At 49.2% G+C, this 19925-nt stretch overlaps 1 long non-coding RNA gene and 1 pseudogene across 1 annotated transcript in view; both read right to left on the bottom strand.

The window, feature by feature from the left end:
- Positions 1 to 896: 896 nt before the first annotated feature.
- LOC143958957 (uncharacterized) overlaps positions 897 to 19925 on the bottom strand; it is a 55753-nt gene continuing 36724 nt past the window's right edge. The window contains exon 3 of the long non-coding RNA XR_013270166.1: positions 897 to 1337. This is a non-coding gene — a long non-coding RNA (uncharacterized LOC143958957). The remainder of the gene's footprint in view (positions 1338 to 19925) is intronic.
- Positions 6132 to 6250, bottom strand: LOC143959042 (5S ribosomal RNA; annotated as a pseudogene).

Consider the following 19925-nt stretch of genomic DNA (forward strand, 5'->3'; position numbering starts at 1 on the left):
AGTTAATCTTACGCTCCCATACAAAAAATTCTTATATAAAAATAGGGGTTGCCCAGCTAAATATCATAGAATATGGGATAAATGGCTGCAGGAGGCTGCCACGTGTGATGAGGGAATTTGATGTAATGTTACAGTAAATAACATGTCAATGTTAGGACTTTCCTTGGCTGTGATACATAATCGCTACTGTAATGGAAAAATGTCTTTTATCTACTGTTATGGTTATGACGCAACGCCTTTTGAATATTCGGTGTATGCCACTGCGATTGTAATCTCTGCAATAATGTTCAATAAACATTACCTGTTTAAAAGTAAAAAAAAGTCTCACACATGTGGTATCGTCGTACTCGGGAGTAATAGCAGAATGTGTTTTGGGGTGTAATGTGTGGTATGCATATGCTGTGTGTGAGAAATAAACTGATAATATGACAATTTTGTGAGAAAAAATAAAAAAAATCTTGATTTTGCAAAGAATTGTGGGAAAAAATGGCAACTTAAAAAAAACTCATCATGCCTCTTACTAAATACCTTGGAATGTCTTCTTTCCAAAAAGGGGTCATTTGGAGGGTATTTGTACTTTTCTGGCATGTTAGGGTCTCAAGAATTCAAATAGGCCATCAGTACTTCAGGTGTGATCAATTTTCAGATATTGGCACCATAGCATGTGGACTCTATAACTTTCACAAAAACCAAATAATATCCACCAATTTGTACTTATTTTTACCAAAGATATGCAGTAGTATAAATTTTGGCCAAAATTTATGAAGAAAAAATTACTAATCTGCTAAATTTTATAACAGAAACAAATAAAAATTCATTTTTTTTCAGAATTTTCTGTATTTTTTCTTTTATAGCACAAAAAAAAAAAAAAACGAGCGGTGATTAAATACCACCAAAAGAAAGCTCTATTTGTGTGAAAAAAAAGGACAAAAATTTCATATAGGTCCAGTGTTGCATGACTGAGTAATTGTCATTCAAAATGTGAGAGCACCGAAAGCTGAAAATTGGTCTGGTTATTAAGGGTGTTTAAGTGCCCAGTGGTCAAGTGGTTAACCACTCTTTTGATCAACTCTGTAACTTGTTCCACCTCTGCCTTTTCGCGATCCGTGCAGGCTTGAAAACAGTCTTTACAGATCAGTTTATCTGTCATCGGGGGTGCACATCACGCCCTACATTCCCTCTTTACCTGCCTGGGAGGGCTAGCTGACCGATGCCTTTTGGATCTTGCTCTTTCCTTAGAATGATGAGAGCTAGTTGAGCGGCTGTGCGCCGAACATGGGCGTGTGCGTCCGTTGTGATGACCAGATGTCTGATTAGACGTTCTCTTGTGTATAGGGCTGAAACGAAAGTAATAGTGCAAGGCACTCTTTTAGTCTGGGATAAACACAAAAAAAACGAAAAAAAAATAAAACACATGAGGTACAAACCCTTACCTAAGAAAGGAAGGGTCTTGGTCTAGCAGCGGCTGACTCATAATCGCAGGGCAGGCAAGGGCAGAAAGCGACTGGACAGAATACTAAAGAAAGCACAATAGAATCCCATGAAACCCCCTGGCCATACACCCCCCCTGATTATATATATATCATAGTTGCCAACTGTCCCGAATTTCCCGGGACATTCCCGGGATTAGTACATTTGTCCCGAATTAATTTTAAGTTTAAATTCGGTTTGTCCCAGGAAATTGAATTTCCCATTTTTTTTGCCGCCGGCCGCTAGAGGTCTATAGGAGGACAATGTCTCCGCCGGCCGCCATTTTTAAGAAGACCAGAAGTTGGTCTACACCTATGGCGCCGCCCACCCCCGCTGCCAGTGTGTGTGTGTATCAGTGTAAAGTGCAGTGGGCGGTGCCACAGTTAAATGTCTCCGCACGGCAACGGCGGCATGTCGGGGGCCAGTCTGTCACTGTGGATGTCAGAGCGGGGGCCAGTCGGATGTCGGGGGCCAGTCATGGTATGTGGATGTCGGGGGCCAGTCTGTGGATGTCGAGGGCCAGTCTGTGGATGTCGAGGGCCAGTCTGTGAATGTGGGGGCCAGTCTGTGGATTTTGGGGGCCAGTCTGTGGATGTTAGGGGCCAGTCTGTGGATGTGGGGGCCAGTCTGTGGATTTCGGGGGCCAGGCTGTGGATGTTGGGGGCCAGTGGTATGTTGGGGGCCAGTGGTATGTCGGGGGCCAGTCTGGAGATGTGGGGGCCGGCCTGTGGAGTATGTGGGGGCAGGTCTGTGCAGGATGTGAGGGGGCGGTCTGTGGATGTGGGGGGGGGGCGGTCTGTGGATGTCGGGGGGGGGGGCGGTCTGTGGATGTCGGGGGGGGGGCGGTCTGTGGATGTCGGGGACTGCATGTGGGAGAGGCCAGAACCCAGACGGAAAACTGCCCAGGGCAGAGGTAAGATACATCCAAACACTATCCGTTAGGTATGAGGAAAAAAAGGAGATGTCATTTTTATAAGCTATTAACTATCCTGAGGGTAGGACTCCGGGGCGGAGCTATCACAGGTATGCTGCCATGGTGGCACCAGGAAAGTTTTATTTGTGGGGAAAAAAATAAAAAAATAAAGGAAAAGGACAATATTTGGGCACGACGTCGCTCTTACTGTATGCAAATTTGCGTTCGTGGCTTGAAGGTGTTACTTTTTTTTTTTTTTTAGAACGGTTGGCTTTTTAGTGATAACAACCAAGGCGGCTAAAAGCCGTTCGAGAGGGGACGTCCAACCCCCCCTCCAGCCGCTCTTCCTGTCCCACTGGTAGACCTGAGCCACCAGTCGGCACGTCCGCCCGCCAAGCTGAGACCTGAACAAAGCCAGATCATTCCATTCAGAAGGAAGAAAGAAATGACTGCAGATCCACATCTTCCCATTGCCTTTTATATTGTTTCACAAAGATAACACCAAAGACATCAAACTATGGTCATGTGGACGCATTTCACACATACATCTTGTGCTCATTCCGGTCATCTGCAACGAGATATTGGTAACATTAAAAAACACAAGGAGGATGATATGGGGCTTTAGGCCTCAATTATTGCATTAACAACCTTTAAAACACAATGCACTCAATTGTAATATTGACAAGCTAGGCATTTTAAAACAATAAAATGCTTTCCAGAAAAGCCCGGCGCCACAGGGGTTAACAAAACCCCGTAGGCAGAGGGCTGGCATGACTGTGTGAACAGTGCATGTCAGCCCTGCATGATAGGGGGCGGGGGATTGGCCGAGGGGAGTAGGGTGGGAGTTACTCAGTGCAGAGAAGTTGATCCCGTCCCCCTCCACGAGGCAGCATTCAAGAAAAAAGTTTGTATGGGACAGCAGCATGGCAGCCATAGAGGAGCTAATTGCAAAGGTTAGAGAGGAGGCAGCCACTCGGGGGGAGGCATGGGTGCAGGAGACACTGGGGGTTTTGCTGGGGCAGCCGGGGGGGACATCCACGGACGGAGGGGGGGGGTGGGGGTTTTGCCCATGGAGGTCACGGCCCCCATCCAGGTTTTCACCTGAACCCCCCAGGAGAGGGAGGGCTGATGCCAGCAGTCCGGGGAGGGCTCCATCGGGCCCCCGGCGAAGAGAGCCACCAGGACTGGAGGGGGGAGACTGAGGAGCCCATCCCCAAGGAGGCTGGGACAGAGGAGCAGGCCGGAAGGGGGATCTACTGGAGCCTCTGGGCCCCATAGGAGAGCAGTAGGAGTGGATGCAGCCCCCCCACCCAGCGTGGAACACGCAGGGTTAGGACCTCAGAGGGGGAGATCTCAGGCTAAGGGGGTGGGTCCACCCCCCCCCCCCCAGGGCTAGCATCGCCAGGTCGGGTGAGGAGGGAAGGAGACTGGCGTCGGCGATTGGTGGTCGATCGGACGGGGCTGAGGTGGTCCGCACCGGCCCTACAAAGGCAACGCAAAAATCCACTGGCGGGTACGCAGCATGGCAGCAGGCCAGGTCGGCTGTTTTACCCTCGGCAGCCAGGGCCGTGTCCCCTGGTGGGCTGTCTGGAGAGGATGCGCTGATGTCCGGTCACAGGTCGGAGGGTAAGGTGTCCGGATCGGAGGAGGAGGTTCCGAGAAGTCCAATCCCTGCTAGGGTGTCCGAGAGATCGGCTGGTGGGATCGCTCCTGTGTAGCCCGGTGAGTACCCTTTAAGTTTACCTATTGGTGGGGGGATTGTTTCGGCGGGTGCCGGTGGTGCTGTGAGTGCGGGTACACAGAAGGTGGTGGAGCAGGGGGGTTTGAGGACAGGTGGGGCTGTCAAGGCAGAGAGTGGGCTGTTGGGTTTTCTGGCTGGGATCAAGGAGCTGGTGGGCAGGTTTGAGCACCAGGAGAGGGCTGCTGCTGGCCCGGCGGCGGCGTGGGTCCCTTCTGGCGGGGTGTCCGGGGGTGTCGCAAAAGGCACGGAAGTGGTGGTCCCGGCAGTGGCTGGGCCCACGGGGCAGGAGCCGCCAGTGCCCATTAAGGCATCGAGCGGGAGCGAGTCCTCTACTAGACAAGACATTGTGCGTTTGGCGGACTCTTCGAAATGCGAGGTGTATGTCTGCTTTGAAAGGCCGTTGGGGGCTCATTTGAAGCCAGAGGTACGGGAGAAAATATGGAAGGGTGAGTATGTGGAGATATTTTCACTACTACCACTAGAGAAGTTCAACCTGGCAGGGTCAAGCCGGATGATACTAAAAAAAGACGACGAGGAGAAGCGGCGGTACAGACTGATACAGAGGACCTTTGCGAATTGGCTGCAGGCATTCGCCATCATGGCGAGTGTGATTGGTGAAAAGAACGCTGAGCATTGCTCGGCTCTTTTCTGTTACATGGACTCGGTTGGGGAAGCTTACCGAGTGTACGGGGGAACCGCGTGGCTGGATACGATGAACAGTTTTGCCAGCGGAGAGCGGTGCGGCCGTCGCTGAGATGGGACCACAAGGACATTCGTCTGTGGATGCGCCCCACGTCGGCGAGGGCACTGGGCCAGTTTTTTCAGGGGGGGGGGCAGTGGATCTTCCGCTCCCGGACAATCGGCCAGTAGAAAGAAGGGAACGTGTTGGCAGTTCAACGAGGGATCCTGTAAGTTCTGCGGATCCTGTCGGTACAAGCACGAGTGTTCCGGCTGCGGGGGAACGCACCCGTTGTCATGCTGTTTTAAACAGGGTAGGAACAGATCTGGAGATGCTGCGCAAAAGAGGGAGGGCGCCAGTGATGGTGGAAAGGATGCGACCGTTTCTCAGTAGGTATCCGGATAGGAAGGCAGCACGCCTCTTGGAGGAGGGTTTCACAGAGGGCTTTCGGATACCGGGTAGGTTAGAGGTACCGCGGAACCTGAAGTCGGCCTTGCTGCATCCTGACGTGGTTTCTATGAAGCTGCGTAAGGAGGTAGAGTTGGGACGGATGGGAGGCCCTTTTCTGGTGGCACCTTTCCCTGATCTTGTGGTTTCTCCTTTGGGGGTGGTTCCAAAGAAGGAACCGCAGAAATTTCGGCTAATTCACCACTTGTCTTTTCCGAAAGGGGGGTCGGTCAATGATGCCATTGATCCTGAGGAGTGTACAGTTAGCTACATGTCCTTTGATGCGGCGGTGAGATGGGTCCACCGATATGGGCGGGGGGCGCTGATGGCGAAAACAGACATTGAGTCGGCTTTTCGGTTGCTCCCCGTCCATCCCGAAAGTTTTCGGTTGTTGGGGTGTCATTGGGACAACATGTTTTATGTTGACCGTTGCCTCCCCATGGGGTGCTCCATTTCATGCGTGGTGTTTGAAACATTTAGCTCATTTGTGGAATGGGTGGTGCGGGATGTCGCAGGGCTGAACTCTGTTATCCATTATTTGGATGACTTTCTCTGCGTGGGTCCGCCGGATTCCAGAGTGTGCGGGGTGTTGCTGGCGACGCTGGAACATGTAGCGGAACGGTTCGGCATCCCGTTGGCACCCGACAAGACGGAAGGGCCCAGGAAGGTCATCACCTTTATGGGTATTGTGTTGGATTCTGAAGCGATGGAATGCAGGTTGCCGGAGGACAAGCATGTGGATCTGAAAACCGTCAGGGTGATGTGGCCGTAGGAAATTTTGTTGGTCACTCTCACCCCTCTTGACAAACCCCAAGATGGTCACCTCGGCAAACAAGCAAAAAAATAAAACAGGTCGTCGACGCCAACAACATATTATAAAAAGCCTATGGCACCTGGTATTCCCAGGAGGTCTCCCATCCAGGTACTAACATGGCCTGACCCTGCTTAGAATCCGAGATCAGATGATATCTAGCGGATTCAGGGTGATGTGGCCTTAGGCGATCTTGCTTGCCACTCTCAACCCTCTTGACAAACGCCAAGATGGTCACCTCGGCAAACAAGCAGAAAAATAAAACAGGTCTTCGACGCCGACTACACATTAAAAAAAGCCTGCGGCACCTGGTATTCCTGGTGCCACCTGGTGATGTGGCACCGGCTCTAGTAGAGCAGCCATTTACTATTTACATTGCCTATGAAATCTGCTCTGTTGGGACCACAGAGCATATGCGCAAGGGGAAATCACTGGCAATGCATTATACACTGCTCCAAGGTGGGCATACTAATGAGCAGCAAACGGGTAGTTAACAGCATTATATACAAACAATGCTACAGTGGGCTTGGGAGGGGGTCCTGTCTAAATCCCGCTCTAGCAAATGGGCAGCAAGTGATATCTATGTGCATTGTGCCTGAACCCTACTCTGTTTTTGCTTGCTACTGGCTACACTATACATGGACATTAATTAATAGTTTTCATTGAAAACTTTCATATGGTTTAAATTATGGACGTTTAAACCTATTTGTGTGGGAATGGCATGTGTCATACCTTTTCCCCTATGGGGAGAAGACATCTTGACCCAGTCCCTAAAGTCTGAACCAAGAATAGGGCACGTTGATTTTGGCCTGGCCAAAGTTTGTTGGCTGTAGTATGGTGCCCTCATACTCTAACCAAGAAAAGCTAAGAACCATTCCAAGATCAAAACACCGAATTCCCAGGAAGTAAGGATGAACAGTTAGAATAGGATCTGCCATTCGCTTCATAAGCCATAACCAAACATTTGGACTGCCTGCCATGTTGCCCTGGAAGCAGTTGGAAGAGAGACTGAATCAGATCTAGCCCGGCCTTCTCAGTGGAATGAGCACTCTTCCGCCAGTCCAGCACGAACTGAGATTGACCCAGTCCCTCAGCCTATTACTTCAGAACAACCTAGCAACCAGACTAGAGGCTTAATTATAGCTTACAATTGAAATGTAAGATGGTCTAACACTTAGTAAATTCGAATTTACATGGGCTGGTCGCCTGGCAGCTTTCAAAATGATGACCTTACCAAAATTATTATATCAACTCAGGTCCCTTCCAATATGTATCCCTAAATACTACTTTAAATCCTTACAAAGCAGTTTGGGAAAATATCTATGGAATGGCAAAAAATCCCGTTGCGCATACCATATACTAATTAAACATAGAAATATAGGTGGTGCGACCGTACCTGATCTACAGGATTATTTTGACGCAACTCTTTTGACCCAATTGCAAGAATGGTTCTTGCCTACTCCTAAAACTTTATAGGGACAAATTGAGAAAGACATCACACGACAGCCTAATATGCAATTCTGGTTACTTAGTAGGAAAATTAAGTCCACAATTACAGCTCAATACCCACCAACGGTGAAAGCGACGCTACACTCTTGGCAGAGAATCATCACATACAAATGGGATAAAACTCCAATCACGGTGTTAAACCCTCCTCTAACAATCATACCAACATTAATTCCTGGCGTACAAATACACGACTGGAATTTGGGTCGGGATATCAAACTTGGTTCCTTCTTCCAACAGGGCTCATTAAAGTCTTTTTCTCAGTTAAGTAATGAATTACAGCTTCCGAATTCTGAGCGATCTACATATATTCAAATAGAAAAGTGTCTGCTACACAATCCACAACTCAGAGCTTCAATCCCGGTTAAAATATGGTCTTTCCTCAATAACCATGCCACCTCACAGAAAGGAGTAGCTACAATATACCCAATTCTAGGGGCAAAAAACATACCCAGCAAACTACCTTCCTTCCTTAAATGGAAACAAGATTTGGGGCAAGACTTTTCAATTAAACAATGGATGGCTTCCCTACGAAGCATATATAGGGCCACTGCATGTGTTACACTATGGGAATTGGCACAAAAAATTGTTCAAAGACAATACCTGACTCCACATATCCTAGCAAAATTCAAGGGGAACTCGTCACCTAATTGCTGGAGAAATTGTACCCAATTGGGGACCCTATTTCATATTATGTGGGACTGCCCAAGCTTAAATAACTACTGGCAGGCAATCTCCCATTTACTCACTTCCGTAACAGGTATTGTCCTTCAACTTTCACCAGAACTAGCCATTCTGAATATGAATTTACATACGATTCCCAAACAATATCGTAAAGTAGTAACACATATACTTTTAGCTGCAAGACTATCTATAACTAGAAAATGGAAAACTGACTCTCTTCCTACTGTGACAGAAGTTATAGAATTAACCCAACTTCACCACTCCTACGAATTGTTATTTCCTAATGACAAATCCCTATATATTAAGGAATAGGGATGAGCCGGTTCGGTTCGCACCAGAACTTTCGAACGGACCCCAAATTCGTACGAACGTTAGAACCCCATTGAAGTCTATGTGACTCGAACGTTCGAAATTAAAAGTGCTAATTTTAACGGCTAATATGCAAGATACTGTCCTAAAAAGGGTTTGGGGACCTGGCTCCTGCCCCAGGGGACATGGGTCAATGCAAGAAAAAATGTTTTAAAAACGGCCGTTTTGGCGGGAGCACTGATTTTAATGACGATTAAAGTGGAAAAAAAAAGTGAAATATTCCTTTAAATATGGTGCCTGGGGGGTGTCTGTAGTATGCCTGTGAAGTGCCACGTGTTTCCCGTGTTTAGAACAGTCCCTGCATAAAATGACATTTAACAGAAATAACGTCATTTAAAGCTGCTTGCGGTTTTAATGTTATATCTGGTTCCTGCAATATGGTTGAAAATCATTAAGAAAAATGGCATGGGTAGCCCTCCCTGCTCATTACCAGCCCCTTTGGGTCTTGTACGCATATTAAGGGGAACCCCGTACCCATATTAAAAAAAGGAAATGCGTGTGGCCCCCAGGCCCTATATACTCAGAACAGCAGTATACAGGCGGTGCAAACAAGACAGGGACTGTGTAGGTTTGTTGTGTTAAGTTGAATCTGTTTGTAATTTTCAACTGGTACATTTTTAAAGTGTAGCTCCAGTCAAAAAAAAAATTTTTAAGCTTTTTGGAAAACATAGGGAAGGGTTATCACCCCTGTATAATTTGTTTTGTCGTCCATCTTTTTTCATCTCACTTGCTGTTGTCTCCTTCCGTTTACAAGTAGGAGATGTTTGTAAGTTGGATGTTTGAAAGTAGGGGCCTGCCCTATATGCTCTGCAGAAATGGCGGAACAAGGTGTTGGTTTTGCCACAACATTGTAAGCCCTCAAAGTGACTCTTGGTGGGCGCTGGAGCGCCCTGCTGTGAACGATTATATCAAGAATTGTAATTACATGCCATTGTTGAACAAAGGTAGAAAAATTTACCTTTGGTGGTTGTGGTGCTGGTGCCACAACACTATCAGTCCTCACAGTTACTCTGGGTGGGCACAGGAACGGGCCCTCCTGTGAAATATTATATCAAGAATTGTAATTACATGTCCCTGTTAAACAGGGGCAGAAAAATTGGGCCTTAGGCACTGGTGCTGGTGCCACGACACTGCAACCTCTCCCATATACTCTAGTTTTATTGCAGGAATTAGCCCTGCTGCAAAGCATTGCATCAAAAATTGTAATTAAACGCCCCTGTTAAACAGGGGCAGAAAAATTGGGCTGATTGCACTGGTGCTGGTGCCACGACACTGCAACCTCTCCCATATACTCTAGTTTTATTGCAGGAATTAGCCCTGCTGCAAAGCATTGCATCAAAAATTGTACTTAAACGCCCCTGTTAAAGAGGGGCAGAAAAATTGGGCTGATGGCATCACCCAGAAACAGAACAACATATCATCGGAGGAGGAAGAGGATAGACAATCAACATAACAGGACAGTCACTCAGCATCAGCATAGGCAGTCTTGAAGGGATGTGATATTTCAAAAAAAATTATTCGGTTACATCAGCTTCAGGTGCTTGGTAGCTGTGGGTGATCCAAGACTGATTCATCTTGATGAAGGTCAGTCGATCAACTGATTCGGTAGACAGCCGCACCCTGTGATCGGTAACAAAGCCACCAGCAGCACTGAAGGTGCGTTCCGAAAGAACGCTGGATGCAGGACAGGCCAGTAGCTCAATTGCATACTGTGCAAGCTCTGGCCAGTGATCCATCCTCAAGACCCAGTAAGCCAGAGGATTTTCTGTGGAAAAGGTGTCCAAGTCTGACCTTGCCCCTAGGTATTCCTGCACCATGTAAATCAGACGCTGGCGATGGTTGCTGGAACCGATCATACCTTGGGGCTGCGGACTAAAAAATTGTCTGAAAGCATCAGTCAGATGGCCACCTTCTCCACCGCTCCTTCTAACCGATGCCTCAGCAAAACGTTGTCCAGGACCAGGAGTTTGTAACCTCCCAGTCTCTGGGAACGCGTTGCACAGACCTTTCTGCAAGGCCTCCCGGAGATGTCTCATCCTCTGCTCCCTCTGCGATGGCAAGATAAGGTCGGCAACCTTACCCTTGTACCGTGGATCAAGGAGAGTGGCCAGCCAGTAATGGTCCCTCTCCTTGATCCGAAGAATACGAGGATCCTTCCGCAGGCTTTGCAGGATCAGGGAGGCCATGCAGCGTAGGTTAGCTGAGGCATTCAGTCCGGAGTCCTCTGGGTCACTAAGGACAACATGATCCACAGCTACCTCCTCCCAGCCACGTACAAGTCCACGTGTTTCTTGGGACTGTAAATCATCCCTACAAGACTGCTGCTGCTGCTGCTGCTGCTGATGCTGAGTGCCAGCCTCCACCTCCATGCTGACACAATCATCCTCCTCCTCCTCTTCCTCCTCCTCTTCCTGTGTGATGGGTGGCACAGCAGGAACACTGTCTGGATAAAGGGGGCCTTGAGAGGCAAGGAAGTCCTCCTCTTCCTGCCTTTGTTCTGCCTCAAGTGCCCTGTCCATTATTCCATGCAGCGTATGCTCCAAGAGGTGGACAAGAGGTACAGTGTCACTGATGCATGCACTGTCACTGCTCACCATCCTTGTGGCCTCCTCAAACGGTGACAGGACAGTGCATGCATCCCTGATCATGCCCCACTGGCGTGGTGAGAAAAATCCGAGCTCCCCTGACCCTGTCCTGGTGCCGTAGTCGCACAGGTACTCATTGATGGCCCTCTGCTGCGTGTGCAGCCGCTGCAGCATGGCCAACGTTGAGTTCCACCTGGTGGGCATGTCACATATAAGGCGGTTCTTGGGCAGGTTCAACTCCTTTTGGAGCTCAGCCAGCCGAGCACAGGCATTAAATGATAGGCGGAAATGCACACAGACTTTCCTGGCCTGCTTCAGGACATCCTGTAAGCCGGGGTACCTGCCCAAGAACCGCTGCACCACCAGGTTAAGGACGTGAGCTACACAGGGCACATGGGTCAGTTGTCCCTGTCGGAGGGCGGAGAGGAGGTTGGTGCCATTGTCGCAAACCACCAATCCTGGCTTAAGCTGGCGTGGCGTCAACCACCTCTCGGCCTGCCCCTGCAGAGCTGACAAAACATCCGCCCCAGTGTGGCTCCTGTCCCCCAAACAAACCAGCGCAAGCACGGCATGGCATCGTTTTGCCTGCGTACTTGCGTAGCCCCTGGAACGCCTACGGAGCACCGCTGGTTCTGAGGACAGAGCACTGGAAGAGGCCATGGAGGAAGAAGAAGAGGAGGGGGTGGAGGAGAGAGGTGTGTCACAACCAATAGTAGCATTTTGGAGGCGTAGTGGCGGAACAACCTCCAACACTACTGCACCTTGTCCTGCATCCTTCCCAGCTGCCAGAAGAGTGACTCAATGGGCCGTGAAAGACAGGTAACGTCCCTGTCCATGCCTGCTGGACCATGAGTCAGCTGTTTAACAGGGGCGTTTAATTACAATTTTTGATGCAATGCTTTGCAGCAGGGCTAATTCCTGCAATAAAACAAGAGTATATGGGAGAGGTTGCAGTGTCGTGGCACCAGCACCAGTGCCTAAGGCCCAATTTTTCTGTCCCTGTTTAACAGGGGCGTTTAAGTACAATGTTTGATGCAATGCTTTGCAGCAGGGCTAATTCCTGCAATAAAACAAGAGTATATGGGAGAGGTTGCTGTGTCGTGGCACCAGCACCAGTGCCTAAGGCCCAATTTTTCTGCCCCTGTTTAACAGGGGCGTTTAATTACAATTTTTGATGCAATGCTTTGCAGCAGGGCTAATTCCTGCAATAAAACTAGAGTATATGGGAGAGGTTGCAGTGTCATGGCACCAGCACAAAAGGCCCAATTTTTCTGCCCCTGTTTAACAGGGACATGTAATTACAATTCTTGATATAATATTTCATAGAAGGGCCCGTTCCTGTGCCCACCCAGAGTAACTGTGAGGACTTATAGTGTTGTGGCACCAGCACCACAACCACCAAAGGTCAATTTTTCTACCACTGTTCAACAATGGCATGTAATTACAATTCTTGATATAATCGTTCACAGCAGAGCGCTCCAGCGCCCAGCAAGAGTCACTTTGAGGGCTTACAATGTTGTGGCAAAACCAACACCTTGTTCCGCCATTTCTGCAGAGCATATAGGGCAGGCCCCTACTTTTAAACATCCAACTTACAAACTTCTCCTACTTGCAAACGGAAGGAGACAACAGCAAGTGAGATGAAAAAAGATGGACGACAAAACAAATTATACAGGGGTGATAACCCTTCCCTATGTTTTCCAAAAAGCTTAAAAAAAATTTTTTTGACTGCAGTTACACTTTAAAAATGTACCAGTTGAAAATTACAAACAGATTCAACTTAACACAACAAACCTACACAGTCCCTGTCTTGTTTGCACCGCCTGTATACTGCTGTTCTGAGTATATAGGGCCTGGGGGCCACACGCATTTCCTTTTTTTAATATGGGTACGGGGTTCCCCTTAATATGCGTACAAGACCCAAAGGGGCTGGTAATGGGCAGGGAGGGCTACCCATGCCATTTTTCTCAATGATTTTCAACCATATTGCAGGAACCAGATATAACATTAAAAGCGCAAGCAGCTTTAAATGACGTTATTTCCGTTAAATGTCATTTTATGCAGGGACTGTTCTAAACACGGGAAACACGTGGCACTTCACAGGCATACTACAGACACCCCCCAGGCACCATATTTAAAGGAATGTTTCACTTTTTTTTCTACCTTAATCGTCATTAAAATCAGTGCTCCCGCCAAAACAGCCGTTTTTAAAACTTTTTTTTACATTGACCCATGTCCCCTGGGGCAGGAGCCAGGTCCCCAAACCCTTTTTAGGACAGTATCTTGCATATTAGCCGTTAAAATTAGCACTTTTAATTTTGAACGTTCGAGTCCCATAGACTTCAATGGGGTTCTAACGTTCGTATGAATTTGGGGTCCGTTCGAAAGTTCTGGTGCAAACCGAACAGGGGGGTCTTCGGCTCATCCCTATTGACCACCAAGGGGAGACATGCTGCCCATCATTGACCACCAAGGGGAGACATGCTGCCCATTGATCACCAATGGGTTGAACGTGCCCTGGAGTTAAAGGCTAAATGCATCTTTAAAGAAAAATAAATGTATAAAATGAAGAAAAAATGTGTAGCCTTCACTTACTTTAGATCGAACAGCAGCCCAGCCATACTGGATCATTCCAGTCAGAAGGAAGAAAGAAATGACTGCAGATCCAGAACTTCCGATTGCCTTTTATATTGTTTCACAAAGATAACACCAAAGACACCAAACTATGGTCATGTGGACGCATTTCACACATACATCCTGTGCTCATTCCAGTCATCTGCAACGAGATATTGGTAACATTAAAAAACACAAGCAGTCAGAAGGAAGAAAGAAATGACTGCAGATCCAGAACTTCCGATTCCAACCACCTAATTCTACACCTTCATTCCTCTCAGAGCAGGTTTCAGAGAGGACTGAAGGTCTAGTGGGGTTGGAGATGCCAGCTGATGAGGAGCAAGGAGAGGGCCGCTTTGTTGTTTGGTGTGGGTCTTTGAGGTACGCTTGCCAACGAGCTGCATGACAGGTCAACATATGTCTGGTCAAGCATGTGGTGCCCAAGCGGCTGATGTTTTGGCCACGCAAGATACGCTTGAGACATATGTTGCAAATAGCAGCGGTGCGATCTGATGCACTCATCTCAAAAAAAGGCCCACACCAAAGAACTTTTAGAATAACGCGCAGAGGCAGCACCCTGCACAGGCGGAGCTCTGCGGTGTGATTCAGTCGGTGTGCTGCCCCTAAGCTGGCCCCCGGAGGGCATCCTGCCTCGTTGGACATGTGCCTCCTCCTCCTCCTCCTCCTCCTCTCTCCTACCAGGCACCCACGTGGAGTCAGTGCCCTCATCATCCTCTCCCTCTTCATCACTGTAGCAAACCTGGCAGTATGCTGCAGCAAACCTGGCAGTATGCTGCAGCTTGTGGAACATGACTGCCAGATTGCTGTCCTTCTTGAGCATCCCCTCTCTCTGCATTCACGCTACTGCCTTCCTCTAGCTGAGTGTCATCAGAGGCTACAAAACACTGGGCATCCTCCTGGAGAATGTACCCAACACTGTGCTCAAAGAGTTCAGGAGACTCCTCAGGAGGACGTGGTGGGTCTAGGGAAGGAGTCATTGAGAGGAGGGAAGACGATGCGTTGGCAAATGCTTTGCTAGTACCCTGAGACTGGGTGAGAGAGGATGAGGAGGATGAAGATGGCTTGGTCATCCACTCTACCAAGTCATTGACATGTTGCAGCTCAACATGTCCAGCTGCCGAAAAGAAGGACAAGCGTGTCCCATGGCCACGTGCTGATGACAATGCACCGAGTCCACGACCAGCACTGTTGTCTCTAGACACAGAGCCTGCTTGCCCTCTTTTATCGGCTCGCGCCTGTCTGCCTCTCCTTGCTGGCCTTTCAGACATGGTAATGGCCTGAAGGGAGTTGGGTAAAAAAGCAGTTGGGTAGTGTATATTGTGCTAGAGGCACACAACACCCACTAACTCCTGCAGATGCCTTTATTATAGAACACCAGAGATAAAGGGGTATATACAGATGTATACTGTGCTGTGCTGGAGGCACACACAACTTCCAATAACTCCTGCAGATGGCAAGTGGGCTCAAATAGAGAAGAGCTATGTAGGTGGATATAGCGGTATGTACTGGGTACAGAGCACGCAGACAGCACGCACTAGCTCCTAACACTACTGACTGCAAGCTCCATTATAAAAGATAGATCACTAGCTATATAGGTGAGGTGAATATAGCGGTGTATACTGCGGTCAGGGCACGCAGACAACAACCAGTACACAACAGCAAGATCGAAAATTGCCCGAAAATGATCGGTGTGTACTGTGTTGAAGGTACACAGAACACGCACTAACTCCTGCAGATGCCTTTATTATAGAACACCAGAGATAAAGGGGTATATACAGATGTATACTGTGCTGTGCTGGAGGCACACACAACTTCCAATAACTCCTGCAGATGGCAAGTGGGCTCAAATAGAGAAGAGCTATGTAGGTGGATATAGCGGTATGTACTGGGTACAGAGCACGCAGACAGCACGCACTAGCTCCTAACACTACTGACTGCAAGCTCTATTATAAAAGATAGATCACTAGCTATATAGGTGAGGTGAATATAGCAGTGTATACTGTGGTCAGGGCACGCAGACAACAACAACTACACAACAGCAAGATTGAAAATCGGCCGAAAACGATCGGTGTGTACTGTGTTGAAGGTACACAGAACACCCACTGCTTCAGACGCAACACACTACACAAGGCCGCCGCGCTGGCGGCCTTATATAGTGTGGGGCGTGCACTACACAGCCTGAGCTATGATTGGCCACAGGCATCCTGCCTGTGGCCAATCATGGCTCTCCTCGCTGCTGGCGCTGCGATTGGCCAAGCATGCGGGGTCACAGTGCATGCTTGGCCAATCATGAGCCAGCAATGCACTGCACCATCGCAGTGCATTGTGGGCCGTGAGCGCCACGCGAATTTGGCACGAACGGACCAAAATGTTCGGACTTCGCCGAACGGACGAACAGCCGATGTTCGAGTCGAACGTATGTTCGACTCGAACACGAAGCTCATCCCTAGTGGTCAATGATGGGCAGCATGTCTCCCCTTGGTGGTCAATGATGGGCAGCACGTCTCCCCTTGGTGGTCAATGATGGGCAGCACGTCTCCCCTTGGTGGTCAATGATGTGCAGCACGTCTCCCCTTGGTGTTCAATGATGGGCAGCACGTCTCCCCTTGGTGGTCAATGAGGATTCACTATTGAGTTGGCCCACCCTTTTGCAGCTACAACAGCTTCAATTCTTCTGGGCAGGCTGACCACAAGGTTTAGGTGTGTGTCTTTGGGAATGTTTGACCATTCTTCCAGGGAGAGCATTTTTGAAGTCAGGCACTGATGTGGACGAGTAGGCTTGGCTCGGGATTCTCTGCTCTAATTCATCCCAAAGGTGTTCTATTGGGTTGAGGTCAAGAATCTGTCCAGCCCAGTAATCTGCAGAAATGGCGGAACAAGGTGCTGGTTTTGCCACAACATTGTAAGCCCTCAAAGTGACTCTTGGTGGGCGCTGGAGCGCCCCTGCTGTGAACGATTATATCAAGAATTGTAATTACATGCCATTGTTGAACAGTGGTAGAAAAATGTACCTTTGGTGGTTGTGGTGCTGGTGCCACAACACTGTAAGTCCTCACAGTTACTCTGGATGGGCACAGGAACGGGCCCTCCTGTGAAATATTATATCAAGAATTGTAATTACATGCCCCTGTTAAACAGGGGCAGAAAAATTGGGCCTTAGGCACTGGTGCTGGTGCCACGACACTGTAACCTCTCCCATATACTCTATTTGTAGTGCAGGAATGAGCCCTGCTGCAGATGGCAAGTGGGCTCAAATAGAGAAGAGCTATGTAGGTGGATATAGCGGTATGTACTGGGTACAGAGCACGCAGACAGCACGCACTAGCTCCTAACACTACTGACTGCAAGCTCTATTATAAAAGATAGATCACTAGCTATATAGGTGAGGTGAATATAGCAGTGTATACTGCGGTCAGGGCACGCAGACAACAACAACTACACAACAGCAAGATCGAAAATCGGCCGAAAACGATCAGTGTGTACTGTGTTGAAGGTACACAGAACACCCACTGCTTCAGACGCCAACACACTACACAAGGCCGCAGCGCTGGCGGCCTTATATAGTGTGGGGCGTGCACTACACAGCCTGAGCTATGATTGGCCACAGGCATCCTGCCTGTGGCCAATCATGGCTCTCCTCGCTGCTGGCGCTGCGATTGGCCAAGCATGCGGGGTCACAGTGCATGCTTGGCCAATCATGAGCCAGCAATGCACTGCACCATCGCAGTGCATTGTGGGCCGTGAGCGCCACGCAAATTTGGCACGAACGGACCAAAATGTTCGGACTTCGCTGAACGGACGAACAGCCGATGTTCGAGTCGAACGTATGCTCAACTCGAACACGAAGCTCATCCCTAGTGGTCAATGATGGGCAGCATGTCTCCCCTTGGTGGTCAATGATGGGCAGCACGTCTCCCCTTGGTGGTCAATGATGGGCAGCACGTCTCCCCTTGGTGGTCAATGATGTGCAGCACGTCTCCCCTTGGTGTTCAATGATGGGCAGCACGTCTCCCCTTGGTGGTCAATGAGGATTCACTATTGAGTTGGCCCACCCTTTTGCAGCTACAACAGCTTCAATTCTTCTGGGCAGGCTGACCACAAGGTTTAGGTGTGTGTCTTTGGGAATGTTTGACCATTCTTCCAGGGAGAGCATTTTTGAAGTCAGGCACTGATGTGGACGAGTAGGCTTGGCTCGGGATTCTCTGCTCTAATTCATCCCAAAGGTGTTCTATTGGGTTGAGGTCAAGAATCTGTCCAGCCCAGTAATCTGCAGAAATGGCGGAACAAGGTGCTGGTTTTGCCACAACATTGTAAGCCCTCAAAGTGACTCTTGGTGGGCGCTGGAGCGCCCCTGCTGTGAACGATTATATCAAGAATTGTAATTACATGCCATTGTTGAACAGTGGTAGAAAAATTTACCTTTGGTGGTTGTGGTGCTGGTGCCACAACACTGTAAGTCCTCACAGTTACTCTGGATGGGCACAGGAACGGGCCCTCCTGTGAAATATTATATCAAGAATTGTAATTACATGCCCCTGTTAAACAGGGGCAGAAAAATTGGGCCTTAGGCACTGGTGCTGGTGCCACGACACTGTAACCTCTCCCATATACTCTATTTGTAGTGCAGGAATGAGCCCTGCTGCAAAGCATTGCATCAAAAATTGTAATTAAACGCCCCTGTTAAACAGGGGCAGAAAAATTGGGCTGGTGGCATCACCCAGAACCAAAAATGTTCTTCCAACAGATCAGCAGAGGAGGAAGAGGATAGACAATCAACATAACAGGACAGTCACTCAGCATCAGCATAGGCAGTCTTGAAGGGATGTGATATTTCTAAAAAAATTATTCGGTTACATCAGCTTCAGGTGCTTGGTAGCTGTGGGTGATCCAAGACTGATTCATCTTGATGAAGGTCAGTCGATCAACTGAGTCGGTGGACAGGCGCACCCTGTGATTGGTAACAAAGCCACCAGCAGGAACACTGTCTGGATAAAGGGGGCCTTGAGAGGCAAACGTTGACAGGACAGTGCATGCATCCCTGATCATGCCCCACTGGCGTGGTGAGAAAAAACCGAGCTCCCCTGACCCTGTCCTGGTGCCGTAGTCGCACAGGTACTCATTGATGGCCCTCTGCTGCATGTGCAGCCGCTGCAGCATGGCCAAAGTTGAGTTCCACCTGGTGGGCATGTAACATATAAGGCGGTTCTTGGGCAGGTTCAACTCCTTTTGGAGCTCAGCCAGCCGAGCACAGGCATTAAATGATCGGCGGAAATGCACACAGACATTCCTGGCCTGCTTCAGGACATCCTGTAAGCCCGGGTACCTGCCCAAGAACCACTGCACCACCAGGTTAAGGACGTGAGCCACACAGGGCACATGGGTCAGTTGTCCCTGTCGGAGGGCGGAGAGGAGGTTGGTGCCATTGTCGCAAACCACCATTCCTGGCTTAAGCTGGCGTGGCGTCAACCACCTCTCGGCCTGCCCCTGCAGAGCTGACAAAATATCCGCCCCAGTGTGGCTCCTGTCCCCCAAACAAACCAGCGCAAGCACGGCATGGCATCGTTTTGCCTGCGTACTTGCGTAGCCCCTGGAACGCCTACGGAGCACCGCTGGTTCTGAGGACAGAGCAATGGAAGAGGCCATGGAGGAAGAAGAAGAGGAGGGGGGTGGAGGAGAGAGGTGTGTCACAACCAATAGTAGCATTTTACCAACACTACTGCACCTTGTCCTGCATCCTTCCCAGCTGCCAGTAGAGTGACCCAATGGGCCGTGAAAGACAGGTAACGCCCCTGTCCATGCCTGCTGGACCATGAGTCAGCGGTAATATGCACCTTACCGCTGACCGCCCTGTACAGCGAGGCAAGGACATTGCCTTCCACATGCCAGTAGAGAGCCGGAATCGCCTTCCGTGAGAAAAAGTGGCGTTTGGGGACCTGCCACTGAGGCATGTGGATGGCTGGGAGTGAACTTCTTTCGCCGGTCCAGCAGCTGGGGCAGAGACATTTGCCTGCTATAATCGGACGTGGGTGTACTGCTAGCAGAGTGCCCGGAAGCACTTGGCTGTGACACACCTAATTCTACACCTT

This window comes from Lithobates pipiens, unplaced genomic scaffold, assembly GCF_037356315.1.
Source record: "Lithobates pipiens isolate NorthernLeopardFrog02 unplaced genomic scaffold, aLitPip1_a1.2 Scaffold_66, whole genome shotgun sequence".
Lineage (NCBI taxonomy): Eukaryota > Metazoa > Chordata > Amphibia > Anura > Ranidae > Lithobates > Lithobates pipiens.